General features: G+C 50.0%; 1 pseudogene; it reads left to right on the forward strand.

Annotated features, from left to right (window-relative positions):
- The window catches only part of LOC123995850, a 110,988-nt pseudogene that overhangs the window by 76,294 nt on the left and 19,535 nt on the right, over positions 1-15,159 (forward strand).

The following is a 15,159-nucleotide window of genomic DNA, read 5'->3' on the forward strand; positions in this document are numbered from 1 at the left end:
TAGTCCTGTCTCTCCCTAGTCCTGTCTCTCTCCTAGTCCTGTCTCTCTCCTAGTCCTGTCTCTCCCTAGTCCTGTCTCTCTCCTAGTCCTGTCTCTCTCCTAGTCCTGTCTCTCTCCTAGTCCTGTTTCTCTCCTAGTCCTGTCCCTCTCCTAGTCCTGTTTCTCTCCTAGTCCTGTCCCTCTCCTAGTCCTGTTTCTCTCCTAGTCCTGTCTCTCTCCTAGTCCTGTCTCTCCCCTAGTCCTGTCTCTCTCCTAGTCCTGTCTCTCCCTAGTCCTGTCTCTCCCTAGTCCTGTCTCTCTCCTAGTCCTGTCTCTCTCCTAGTCCTGTCTCTCTCCTAGTCCTGTCTGTCTGTCTGTCTGGACAGACGTGCTACAATGTGAACTGTGTCTGTCTGGCCCGTTGCCTGGGTTTACACAGTGTTCTGTCTTCAAACAGATTCTTCTACGACAACCCCATTCAGTTTGTTGGCCAGTCGGCCTTCCAGCACCTCCTGAGCTGCGGACACTGTAAGTCAAACAGTCAAACACTAACTTTAGTTTGATATAAAAATGAAAAACAATTTGTTTGTTTGAATAAAGGTTATATGAAGTGAAGTGAAATGGATGAATTCTTGCCGTGAAGCGAGAATATATCTATGATATATACATGAACTCTGTACACTTCAGACTAGTATCATGGAAAGGTCTGCTCTCTCTCCTTTTCTAATGCATCTGTCATCTCTCTCTCTCTCTCTCTGTCCCCCACCCTCTCTCTCTCTCTGTCCCCCACCCTCTCTCTCTCTCTCTCTCTCTCTCTCTCTCTCTCTCTCTCTCTCTGTCCCCCACCCTCTCCCCACTCTCTCTCTCTCTCTCTCTCTCTCTCTCTCTCTCTGTCCCCCACCCCTTCTCTCTCTCTCTCTCTGTCCCCCACCCCTTCTCTCTCTCTCTCTCTGTCCCCCACCCTCTCTCTCTCATTTTCTAATCTCTCCCTCTCTCCCTCTCTGTATCTCTCTCTCTCTCTGTATCTCTCTCTCTCTCTGTCTCTCTCTCTGCCCCCCCCCCCCTCTCTCTCACTCTCTCTCTCTCTCTTCTGCCCCCCTCTCTCTCTCTGCCCCCTCTCTCTCTCTCTTTCCCTCTCTCTCCCTCTCTTTCTCTCTCTCTCTCTGCCCCCCTCTCTGCCCCCCCTCTCTCTCTCTCTCTCTGCCCCCTCTCTCTCTCTCTGCCCCCTCTCTCTCTCTCTTTCTGTCTCTGCCCCCCCTCTCTTTTCTGTCTCTGCCCCCTCTCTCTCTCTCTTTCTGTCTCTGCCCCCCTCTCTCTCTCTCTCTTTCTGTCTCTTGTCCTTTGTATCCAGATCTCTGAATGGTGCAGCAGAAATCACAGAGTTCCCGGACCTCACTGGCACCAAGAGTCTTGAGAGCCTGTAAGTCCAGCGAGCAATGCTTCACCCAACCATTCAGACCTAATGCTAACACCCAACCGTTCAGACCCAATGCTAACACCAAACCATTCAGACCCAATGCTAACACCCAATGCTAACACCCAACCATTCAGACCCAATGCTAACACCCAACCGTTCAGACCCAATGCTAACACCCAACCATTCAGACCCAATGCTAACACTCAACCATTCAGACCCAATGCTAACACCCAATGCTAACACCCAACCATTCAGACCCAATGCTAACACACAATGCTAACACCCAATGCTAACACCCAACCATTCAGACCCAATGCTAACACCCAACCATTCAGACCCAATGCTAACACCCAATGCTAACACCCAACCATTCAGACCCAATGCTAACACCCAATGCTAACACCCAACCATTCAATGCTAACACCCAACCATTCAGACCCAATGCTAACACCCAATGCTAACACCCAATGCTAACAACCATTCAGACCCAATGCTAACACCCAATGCTAACACCCAACCACCCAACCATTCAGACCCAATGCTAACACCCAATGCTAACACCCAACCATTCAGACCCAATGCTAACACCCAATGCTAACACCCAACCATTCAGACCCAATGCTAACACCCAATGCTAACACCCAATGCTAACACCCAACCATTCAGACCCAATGCTAACACCCAAACCACTGTGTGACCTGCTACACAACCAAATCATTTCATGGAATTGTTCCTATTTGAAAATGTACTGTTTGCTGTTATAACCTGCTTGACTCCCAGCTCATGTGTTGTCTTAACCAGCATGTAACCTTCTGGTCTTCACCGGGATTGAAACCGAAAACCCCCAAAATACAAGTGTTTTTTTTATCATTAATGATTATTATTTTATCCAATGTTGACGTTCTTGTGCAGAGTTGTCATTTACGTTGAGACGTGTTGGTTTTCATAGTGTTGGTGTTGGGTTTTTAAATGAATAAGTGTTTCTTAGTTCTACTAGTGTGATTATGTACCAAGGCACATATCAGGACATTTATTATACATATAAACAAACTGCCCTGGGGAATGTCCTGCACATACAGTGAATGAATCTATTCACAAGGCTTTTACACAGATCCAGGGATAATATCATGTGACCTTTGAACTCTGTGTAGGACCATCACTGGAGCTCGCATCACATCCCTACCTACCACTGTGTGTGACCAACTACCCAACCTGCAAGTGCTGTGAGTACCTGCCTCTAATCACTAGGCCACCTGCCTCTAACCACTAGACTACCTGCCACTAACCACTAGGCTACCTGCCTCTAACCGCTAGGCTACCTGCCTCTAACCACTGGGCTACCTGCCTCTAACCACTAGGCTACCTGCCTCTAACCACTGGGCTACCTGCCTCTAACCACTAGGCTACCTGCCTCTAACCACTAGGCTACCTACCTCTAACCACTAGGCTACCCTACCTCTAACCACTAGGCTACCCACTAGGCTACCCTACCTCTAACCACTAGGCTACCCTACCTCTAACCACTAGGCTACCTACCTCTAACCACTAGGCTACCCTACCTCTAACCACTAGGCTACCTGCCTCTAACCACTAGGCTACCTACCTCTAACCACTAGGCTACCCTGCCTCTAACCACTAGCCACTAGGCTACCTGCCTCTAACCACTAGGCTACCTGTCTCTAACCACTAGGCTACCTGCCTCTAACCACTAGGCTACCTACCTCTAACCACTAGGCTACCCTGCCTCTAACCACTAGCCACTAGGCTACCTGCCTCTAACCACTAGGCTACCTGTCTCTAACCACTAGGCTACCTGCCTCTAACCACTAGGCTACCTGGCCTAGTTTATGAAAAACTGCTTCACAATAACCTGGCACAGACTCCCAAAGAGCATCATGCCCTCGGTCCACATTTCCCCGTGTTTAAATCAGATGAATAAAAGTGACCTATCTGAAAATACATAGTAGTCCAGTATAATGGTAGTGGAGGTTACATTGGATCCCCTTTCTGTCCCTTCCTCACACAGAGATCTGTCCTACAACATGATCCAGGCTCTGCCCAGCTTCAGAGGATGTGAGAAGATTCAGAAAATGTGAGTGTCTTGGCAACCGCAGAAGCCGTATAAAACGATATGAGCCGTGGCTTTACAATAAAAACAGTTTCAATTGCTTTTTGTTTTGTTGTTGTATTTTATAGTGATCTGCACCACAATGAAATTGAAGAGCTGCAAGCTGACACATTCCAGGGACTGACTTCCCTACGGTCTCTGTGAGTACACTGGTCTGGGTGGGTGGGTGTGTGTGTGTGTGTGGGTGTGTGTGTGTGGGTGTGTGTGTGTGTGTGTGTGTGCATGTGGGTGTGCGTACGTGTGCGTGTGTACGTGTGTGTAGCGGATGCGAGCTTCAACTGGAAGCCAGTGGAGAGAGCGGAGGAGCGGGGTGACGTGAGAGAACTTGGGAAGGTTGAACACCAGACGGGCTGCGGCGTTCTGGATGAGTTGTAGGGGTTTAATGGCACAGGCAGGGAGCCCAGCCAACAGCGAGTTGCAGTAATCCAGACGGGAGATGACAAGTGCCTGGATTAGGACCTGCGCCGCTTCCTGTGTGAGGCAGGGTCGTACTCTGCGGATGTTGTAGAGCATGAACCTACAGGAACGGGCCACCGCCTTGATGTTAGTTGAGAACGACAGGGTGTTGTCCAGGATCATGCCAAGGTTCTTAGCGCTCTGGGAGGAGGACACAATGGAGTTGTCAACCGTGATGGCGAGATCATGGAACGGGCAGTCCTTCCCCGGGAGGAAGAGCAGCTCCGTCTTGCCGAGGTTCAGCTTGAGGTGGTGATCCGTCATCCACACTGATATGTCTGCCAGACATGCAGAGATGCGATTCGCCACCTGGTCATCAGAAGGGGGAAAGGAGAAGATTAATTGTGTGTCGTCTGCATAGCAATGCTAGGAGAGACCATGTGAGGTTATGACAGAGCCAAGTGACTTGGTGTATAGCGAGAATAGGAGAGGGCCTAGAACAGAGCCCTAGGGGACACCAGTGGTAAGAGCGCGTGGTGAGGAGACAGATTCTCGCCACGCCACCTGGTAGGAGCGACCTGTCAGGTAGGACGCAATCCAAGCGTGGGCCGCGCCGGAGATGCCCAACTCGGAGAGGGTGGAGAGGAGGATCTGATGGTTCACAGTATCGAAGGCAGCCGATAGGTCTAGAAGGATGAGAGCAGAGGAGAGAGAGTTAGCTTTAGCGGTGCGGAGCGTCTCCGTGATACAGAGAAGAGCAGTCTCAGTTGAATGACTAGTCTTGAAACCTGACTGATTTGGATCAAGAAGGTCATTCTGAGAGAGATAGCGGGAGAGCTGGCCAAGGACGGCACGTTCAAGAGTTTTGGAGAGAAAAGAAAGAAGGGATACTGGTCTGTAGTTGTTGACATCGGAGGGATCGAGTGTAGGTTTTTTCAGAAGGGGTGCAACTCTCGCTCTCTTGAAGACGGAAGGGACGTAGCCAGCGGTCAGGGATGAGTTGATGAGCGAGGTGAGGTAAGGGAGAAGGTCTCCGGAAATGGTCTGGAGAAGAGAGGAGGGGATAGGGTCAAGCGGGCAGGTTGTTGGGCGGCCGGCCATCACAAGACGCGAGATTTCATCTGGAGAGAGAGGGGAGAAAGAGGTCAGAGCACAGGGTAGGGCAGTGTGAGCAGAACCAGCGGTGTCGTTTGACTTAGCAAACGAGGATCGGATGTCGTCGACCTTCTTTTCAAAATGGTTGACGAAGTCATCTGCAGAGAGGGAGGAGGGGGAGGATTCAGGAGGGAGGAGAAGGTGGCAAAGAGCTTCCTAGGGTTAGAGGCAGAAGCTTGGAATTTAGAGTGGTAGAAAGTGGCTTTAGCAGCGGAGACAGAAGAGGAAAATGTAGAGAGGAGGGAGCGAAAGGATGCCAGGTCCGCAGGGAGGCGAGTTTTCCTCCATTTCCGCTCGGGTGCCCGGAGCCCTGTTCTGTGAGCTCGCAATGAGTCGTCGAGCCACGGAGCGGGAGGGGAGGACCGAGCCGGCCTGGAGGATAGGGGGCATAGAGAGTCAAAGGATGCAGAAAGGGAGGAGAGGAGGGTTGAGGAGGCAGAATCAGGAGATAGGTTGGAGAAGGTTTGAGCAGAGGGAAGAGATGATAGGATGGAAGAGGAGAGAGTAGCGGGGAGAGAGAGCGAAGGTTGGGACGGCGCGATACCATCCGAGTAGGGGCAGTGTGGGAAGTGTTGGATGAGAGCGAGAGGGAAAAGGATATAGTAGTGGTAGTGGTCGGAGACTTGGAGGGGAGTTGCAATGAGGTTAGTGGAAGAACAGCATCTAGTAAAGATGAGGTTGAGCGTATTGCCTGCCTTGTGAGTAGGGGGGGAAGGTGAGAGGGTGAGGTCAAAAGAGGAGAGGAGTGGAAAGAAGGAGGCAGAGAGGAATGAGTCAAAGGTAGACGTGGGGAGGTTAAAGTCGCCCAGAACTGTGAGAGGTGAGCCGTCCTCAGGAAAGGAGCTTATCAAGGCATCAAGCTCATTGATGAACTCTCCGAGGGAACCTGGAGGGCGATAAATGATAAGGATGTTAAGCTTGAAAGGGCTGGTAACTGTGACAGCATGGAATTCAAAGGAGGCGATAGACAGATGGGTAAGGGGAGAAAGAGAGAATGACCACTTGGGAGAGATGAGGATCCCGGTGCCACCACCCCGCTGACCAGAAGCTCTCGGGGTGTGCGAGAACACGTGGGCGGACGGAGAGCAGTAGGAGTGGCAGTGTTATCTGTGGTGATCCATGTTTCCGTCAGTGCCAAGAAGTCGAGGGACTGGAGGGAGGCATAGGCTGAGATGAACTCTGCCTTGTTGGCCGCAGATCGGCAGTTCCAGAGGCTACCGGAGAGCTGGAACTCCACGTGGGTCGTGCGCGCTGGGACCACCAGATTAGGGTGGCCGCGGCCACGCGGTGTGGAGCGTTTGTATGGTCTGTGCAGAGAGGAGAGAACAGGGATAGACAGACACATAGTTGACAGGCTACAAAAGAGGCTACGCTAATGCAAAGGAGATTGGAATGACAAGTGGACTACACGTCTCGAATGTTCAGAAAGTTAAGCTTACGTAGCAATAATCTTATTGACTAAAATGATTAAAATGATACAGTACTGCTGAAGTAGGCTAGCTGGCAGTGGCTGCGTTGTTGACTTTGTAGGCTAGCTGGCAGTGGCTGCGTTGTTGACACTACACTAATCAGGTCGTTCCGTTGAGTGTAATAGTTTCTACAGTGCTGCTATTCGGGGGCTAGCTGGCTAGCTAGCAGTGTTGTTTACGTTACGTTGCGTTAAAAGAACGACAATAGCTGGCTAGCTAACCTAGAAAGTTGCTCTAGACTACACAATTATCTTTGATACAAAGACGGCTACGATCAAACAAATCAAACCGTTGTACTTTAATGAAATGAAGTGAAAATGTGATACTACCTGTGGAGCGAAGTGGAATGCGACCGGGTTGTTGAGTTCTATTCGGAAGACGTTGGCTAGCTGTTGGCTAGCTAGCAGAATCTCCTACGTTAAGGACGACAAATAGCTGGCTAGCTAACCTCGGTAAATTAAGATAATCACTCTAAGACTACACACTCTAAACTACACAATTATCTTGGATACGAAGACAGCAAAGACAGCTATGTAGCTAGCTAACACTACACTAATCAAGTCGTTCAGTTGAGTGTAATAGTTTCTACAGTGCTGCTAATCGGTGGACGTTTGCTAGCTGGCTAGCTGCTGGGCAGAGCAGTGAAGACTACGTTAGGACGACGAAATACGATAATTACGCAATTATCTTTGATACAAAGACGGCTATGTAGCTAGCTAAGAAGAAATTGCTAAGATTAGACAAATCAAACCGTTGTACTATAATGAAATGTAATGAAAAAGTTATACTACCTGCGGAGCGAAATGCGGATGCGACCGCTCGCTCCAACCCGGAATACGTCTAGTGATGTGTGTGTGTGTGTGTGTGTGTGTGTGTGTGTGCACGTGTGCGTGCGTGCGTGTGTGTGAGAGTGTGTGTGTGTGTGAGTGTGTGCGTGTGTGTGTAGGTGTGTATGACCTCACATTCCCATTATATTCAGATTACTCCATGTTCATATTCTGTATCAGGTTTTCACTCCAAATATGCCTCAAAATGTTTGTTTTCTCAATTCAGAAAGTGATGAATGTGGTGAATTCCAGGGAGGCTGGTTTTACAAACTGAGACAATGAGAGAATGTAGCTAGTAGTGTGACCGGCATGTCAGGACCATGGCCTGTTTTCACTAGCACCCTATTCCCTAGTGCACTAGGTTGGACCACTCGGACACACTACATAGGGAATAGGGTGCCGTCAGGATGAGAAGTGTTGGACCACTCGGACACACTACATAGGGAATAGGATGCCATCAGGATGAGAAGTGTTGGACCACTCGGACACACTACATAGGGAATAGGATGCCATCAGGATGAGAAGTGTTGGACCACTCGGACACACTACATAGGGAATAGGGTGCCATCAGGATGAGAAGTGTTGGACCACTCGGACACACTACATAGGGAATAGGATGCCATCAGGATGAGAAGTGTTGGACCACTCGGACACACTACATAGGGAATAGGATGCCATCAGGATGAGAAGTGTTGGACCACTCGGACACACTACATAGGGAATAGGGTGCCATCAGGATGAGAAGTGTTGGACCACTCGGACACACTACATAGGGAATAGGGTGCCGTCAGGATGAGAAGTGTTGGACCACTCGGACACACTACATAGGGAATAGGGTGCCGTCCGGTTGAGAAGTGTTGGACCACTCGGACACACTACATAGGGAATAGGATGCCATCAGGATGAGAAGTGTTGGACCACTCGGACACACTACATAGGGAATAGGATGCCATCAGGATGAGAAGTGTTGGACCACTCGGACACACTACATAGGGAATAGGATGCCATCAGGATGAGAAGTGTTGGACCACTCGGACACACTACATAGGGAATAGGGTGCCATCAGGATGAGAAGTGTTGGACCACTCGGACACACTACATAGGGAATAGGGTGCCATCAGGATGAGAAGTGTTGGACCACTCGGACACACTACATAGGGAATAGGATGCCATCAGGATGAGAAGTGTTGGACCACTCGGACACACTACATAGGGAATAGGGTGCCGTCAGGATGAGAAGTGTTGGACCACTCGGACACACTACATAGGGAATAGGGTGCCATCAGGATGAGAAGTGTTGGACCACTCGGACACACTACATAGGGAATAGGGTGCCATCAGGATGAGAAGTGTTGGACCACTCGGACACACTACATAGGGAATGGGTGCCATCAGGATGAGAAGTGTTGGACCACTCGGACACACTACATAGGGAATAGGGTGCCGTCAGGATGAGAAGTGTTGGACCACTCGGACACACTACATAGGGAATAGGGTGCCGTCAGGATGAGAAGTGTTGGACCACTCGGACACACTACATAGGGAATAGGGTGCCGTCAGGATGAGAAGTGTTGGACCACTCGGACACACTACATAGGGAATAGGGTGCCGTCAGGATGAGAAGTGTTGGACCACTCGACACACTACATAGGGAATAGGATGCCGTCAGGATGAGAAGTGTTGGACCACTCGGACACACTACATAGGGAATAGGATGCCATCAGGATGAGAAGTGTTGGACCACTCGGACACACTACATAGGGAATAGGATGCCATCAGGATGAGAAGTGTTGGACCACTCGGACACACTACATAGGGAATAGGGTGCCATCAGGATGAGAAGTGTTGGACCACTCGGACACACTACATAGGGAATAGGATGCCATCAGGATGAGAAGTGTTCGGACACACTACATAGGGAATAGGGTTTAGGATGAGCAGTGTTGGACCACTCGGACACACTACATAGGGAATAGGGTGCCATCAGGATGAGAAGTGTTGGACCACTCGGACACACTACATAGGGAATAGGGTGCCAAAGGATGAGAAGTGTTGGACCACTCGGACACACTACATAGGGAATAGGGTGCCATCAGGATGAGAAGTGTTGGACCACTGGACACACTACATAGGGAATAGGATGCCGTCAGGATGAGAAGTGTTGGACCACCTACACACTACATAGGGAATAGGGTGCAGGATGAGAAGTGTTGGACCACTGTGACACACTACATAGGGAATAGGGTGCCATCAGGATGAGAAGTGTTGGACCACTCGGACACACTACATAGGGAATAGGGTGCCGTCAGGATGAGAAGTGTTGGACCACTCGGACACACTACATAGGGAATAGGGTGCCGTCAGGATGAGAAGTGTTGGACCACTCGGACACACTACATAGGGAATAGGGTGCCGTCAGGATGAGAAGTGTTGGACCACTCGGACACACTACATAGGGAATAGGGTGCCAGGATGAGAAGTGTTGGACCACTCGGACACACTACATAGGGAATAGGATGCCATCAGGATGAGAAGTGTTGGACCACTCGGACACTACATAGGGAATAGGGTGCCATCAGGATGAGAAGTGTTGGACCACTCGGACACACTACATAGGGAATAGGGTGCCATCAGGATGAGAAGTGTTGGACCACTGGACACACTACATAGGGAATAGGATGCCATCAGGATGAGAAGTGTTGGACCACTCGGACACACTACATAGGGAATAGGATGCCATCAGGATGAGAAGTGTTGGACCACTCGGACACACTACATAGGGAATAGGGTGCCGTCAGGATGAGAAGTGTTGGACCACTCGGACACACTACATAGGGAATAGGGTGCCATCAGGATGAGAAGTGTTGGACCACTCGGACACACTACATAGGGAATAGGGTGCCGTCAGGATGAGAAGTGTTGGACCACTCGGACACACTACATAGGGAATAGGGTGCCGTCAGGATGAGAAGTGTTGGACCACTCGGACACACTACATAGGGAATAGGATGCCATCAGGATGAGAAGTGTTGGACCACTCGACACACTACATAGGGAATAGGTGCCGTCAGGATGAGAAGTGTTGGACCACTCGACACACTACATAGGGAATAGGGTGCCATCAGGATGAGAAGTGTTGGACCACTCGGACACACTACATAGGGAATAGGAAGTGTTGTCCATATTTCATGTGAGCGGTACACGTTCTGTTCAACAGAAGGTGTTGTTTACTTCCTGTGTGAGAGAGAAGCCTCTGACAAATACGAGTCTGGCAGTGCCGTGTGTGTGTGTGTGTGTGTGTGTGTGTGTGTGTGTGTGTGTGTGTGTGTGTGTGTGTGTGTGTGTGTGTGTGTGTGTGTGTGTGTGTGTGTGTGTGTGTGTGTGTGTGTGTGTGTGTGTGTGTGTGTGTGTGTGTGTGTGTTTAAATCTGAGCCGTCAGACAAACAAACACCTGATTCCCACCCAGAGAGATGCCTTTAGTGTGCGTGTGTGTGTGTGTTTAAATCTGAGCCGTCAGACAAACAAACACTCCTCTCCTCCTGTTTACATTTCCTGCATCTTGTTTCCATCCCGTCGTCACCTTCCTTCACCCCGTCATATCGTGGGTGGCCTTGTCCTTGACATTCCTACTCAAAACTGGACACCATCCCCTCGACCCCCCACACACACCCCCACCCCCCCTCCACTACCCTCAGCCACTACTTCCAATGAGATGCATGTTTAGCCCTTCATAATAGTGTAGAATCATGAGAGAGAAGTGTCCTTTCTCTGTCCAAAACGTTCACTGATTCTCTCTCTCATTCTCAGAGCCACCAAGTGAGAGATTGAAATCATTTAATTTGGCTGCCAGCCTGCGAGTGGAGTTGTCAGGTTTCACCAGAATCATCATTTGGGTATCAAATGACTCCTGTTCCATTTTATAGTGCACTAATTACCCATAGACCTCTGGTCAACCGTAGTGCACTATGTAGGGAATAGGGTGTCATTTGGGAAATAGACATTATTACCATGTTATTCTGTTAGCCTGTTAGCTGAATGGGGGAAATAGACATTATTAGCATGTTATTCTGTTAGCCTGTTAGCTGAATGGGGGAAATAGACATTATTACCATGTTATTCTGTTAGCCTGTTAGCTGAATGGGGGAAATAGACATTATTACCATGTTATTCTGTTAGCCTGTTAGCTGAATGGGGAAATAGAGATTATCAGCATGTTATTCTGTTAGTCTGTTAGCATGGCTCATTTGATAGAAGCCTTGGTTAAATTACATGCAGCCGTACACAAGTCTTTCAGGGTAGAACCAGTTGAAGAGGCTATTTGCTGATTGCTCAGCCCCCCCCTCCATCCCCCTGGACAACTATCCCACAGTGCACACGCACTGATCCGAGCTTGCCCTCTGTAAACACTTTCAAATTACCTCAGCGAGGCAACAAGAGATTTTAATTGACTGCTGCCTCCTTGGACACGTCCAGGGCAGGATGTGAGGAAATATTGGCACGGACAGACAACAGACACACGGACAGACAACAGACACACGGATGGACGGACTGCATGGATGGACACTCACACACACACATACAAGGACGCTCACACACAGTGACACACATGGCCGTGGGTCCAGCCCCCCTTCTCCTCCCCTTCCCTCCACCTCCCATCGCCTCACGAAGGTGCTTCTCTCCACTGTGAGTTGACCCTGGGTGAGTCCACAACAGGCATGCTGTCATAGTTGGCCGCCCGGAGAGAGAGAGAGAGAGAGAGAGAGAGAGAGAGAGAGAGAGAGAGAGAGAGAGAGAGAGAGAGAGAGAGCCTGGGAGATGTCCTGAATCGGTTCCGTCTCAACGTGCAAAGCCTCGAGGAGCAGATCGGGTTACCAGGCGGAGTGGACATGAAAAGATGAAAAGTGCACGTTATAGGTCGTTGCCAGGATTCCCAGGTCTCTCGTCCTTCTCTTAAGGCACAGAGGACCAGCTGCATCATCAAACAGTCACAAGTCATGTCCTTCTAAAAGAAAATCCCTCCTCTGCTGAGTCGCTGTGGAGTCTTTCAGGAAATGGCAGGGGATTTTAAGATGGCAGAGAAAACGCGGGGTCGATCCACGTCTGTACTTATCCACTACTTTGATATCCCGCTGGGGACTTTTCACTTCGCAACGCTCCCCACGTCCAGCTTCAGAACTAGCTAAGTATGGTTCCAGAGCTAGGCGTGTGTGTGTGTGTGTGTGTGTGTGTGTGTGTGTGTGTGTGTGTGTGTGTGTGTGTGTGTGTGTGTGTGTGTGTGTGTGTGCGTGCGTGCGTGCGTGCGTGCGTGCGTGTGTGTGTGTGCGTGCGCGTGTGTGTGTGTGTGTGTGCTCAAGACGTGGCTGCAGGGCAGCGGTCCAGCTGACTTTACGGGCCTGGTTAAACCCCTGGCTCCCTCTGAGTGACGAAAGGGGTCAGAAAACAGCCAGTTAAGCAAATCATGTGTTGAATAAGGCTTCTACACATCCAATCAGCATAGAGGGACAGAGAGGAGAGATCTGGACTCTGGAGACCCCTTTCCTGTCACCATTCCTTCACCCCCAACCCCTCCAGTCCCTTTCTAGATAATGATCCCAAATACCCAGGATGACTGTATAACCAGGAACAACGGCCCACTGTTACAAAATATCTCCTGATGTAAGAGCACGATATCCTGTGATGTTATGAGCACAAACAGGAAGCCTCGCTGATAGGTTCTCTAGACACAGGAAGCCTCGCTGATAGGTTCTCTAGACACAGGAAGCCTCGCTGATAGGTTCTCTAGACACAGGAAACCTCGCTGATAGGTTCTCTAGACACAACCCCATCAGGTCTCATACAGGTCTCCCTCAGGTCTCATACACGTCTCCCTCAGGTCTCATACAGGTCTCCCTCTGGTCTCCCTCAGGTCTCATACAGGTCTCCCTCTGGTCTCCCTCAGGTCTCATACAGGTCTCCCTCAGGTCTCATACAGGTCTCCCTCAGGTCTCCCTCAGGTCTCCATCAGGTCTCATACAGGTCTCCCTCAGGTCAGGTCTCCTCAGGTCTCCAGGTCTCAGGGTCTCCATCAGGTCTCATACAGTCTCCCTCTGGTCTCCCTCAGGTCTCATACAGGTCTCCCTCAGGTCTCCCTCAGGTCTCATCTCACAGGTCTCCCTCAGGTCTCCCTCTGGTCTCCCTCAGGTCTCCCTCAGGTCTCCCTCAGGTCTCCATCAGGTCTCATACAGGTCTCCCTCAGGTCTCATCTCATCAGGTCTCCATACAGGTCTCCCTCATACAGGTCTCCCTCATCAGGTCTCCCTCAGGTCTCCATCAGGTCTCCCTCTGGTCTCCCTCAGGTCTCATCAGGTCTCCCTCAGGTCTCCCTCAGGTCTCCCTCAGGTCTCCCTCAGGTCTCCCTCAGGTCTCATACAGGTCTCCAGGTCTCAGGTCTCCATCATTCAGGTCTCCCTCAGGTCTCCCTCAGGTCTCCCTCAGGTCTCCATCAGGTCTCATACAGGTCTCCCTCAGGTCTCCATCTCCATCAGGTCTCCTCTGGTCTCCCTCAGGTCTCCCTCAGGTCTCCATCAGGTCTCCATCAGGGTCTCATACAGGTCTCCCTCAGGTCTCATACAGGTCTCATACAGGTCTCCCTCAGGTCTCCCTCAGGTCTCCATCACAGGTCTCCCAGGTCATCAGGTCTCCATCAGGTCTCCACAGGTCTCCCTCAGGTCTCCCTCAGGTCTCCCTCAGGTCTCCATCAGGTCTCATACAGGTCTCCCTCAGGTCTCCATCAGGTCTCCCTCAGGTCTCCCTCAGGTCTCCATCAGGTCTCCATCAGGTCTCCATCAGGTCTCCATCAGGTCTCCATCAGGTCTCCATCAGATCTTCCTCAGGTCTCCCTCAGGTCTCCATCAGGTCTTATACAGGTCTCCCTCAGGTCTCCCTCAGGTCTCCATCAGGTCTCCATCAGGTCTCATACAGGTCTCCATCAGGTCTCCCTCAGGTCTCATACAGGTCTCAGGTCTCCATCAGGTCTCCATACAGGTCTCCCTCAGGTCTCCATCAGGTCTCAGGTCTCAGGTCTCACAGGTCTCACTCAGGTCTCTTTTTGTGTACATCCATATTTCCCTGATTTTAAAAGTTATTATATTGGTATTTATGGGACAAACACTGACAAGTGTTTTCTATTTTCTGCAGAGAGACAATCGCTAGACAGATATGGTCAGGGGCCAAGCTCAGCAGGCTGTAGATCAAAACCGTTGTCCAAAGACTAAATCACATAGTTTACATGCAAGATAATATATCTCTTTTGCCTTTTTCTCATTCAATACAATGGCACAGTACAAGTTTGTGAAATTGTGAACAACAATTCTCCAAGTTCCATCCCCTCTTGAATACACAGTTACTTTGAACTATGACCCCCTCTTGGACATACAGTTTGAACTAAGGCCCCCTCTTGGCCATACAGTTTGAACTATGACCCCCTCTTGGCCATACAATTTGAAGTAAGACCCTCTTGGACATACAGTCTTGGCCATACAATTTGAAGAAGGCCCTCTTGGACATACAGTTTGAACTAAGACCCTCTCTTGGACATACAGTTTGAAATATGACCTTTGAACAGTTTGAACTATGACCCCTCGTTGTCTTCCTGTCTGCTCGAGTTAGTTATATCTTTTGTGTTTTCACTCAACTCATCTCATCTGGTTAAACGATATCAATACCTTCTTCTATTCTCCTCTCACACGCCAAAACGACAACGATACGTGTGTGAATCAACTTAACCTTAAAAGTGCCTGCTTCGGGCAA

Source organism: Oncorhynchus gorbuscha, linkage group LG14 (genome assembly GCF_021184085.1).
Source record: "Oncorhynchus gorbuscha isolate QuinsamMale2020 ecotype Even-year linkage group LG14, OgorEven_v1.0, whole genome shotgun sequence".
Lineage (NCBI taxonomy): Eukaryota > Metazoa > Chordata > Actinopteri > Salmoniformes > Salmonidae > Oncorhynchus > Oncorhynchus gorbuscha.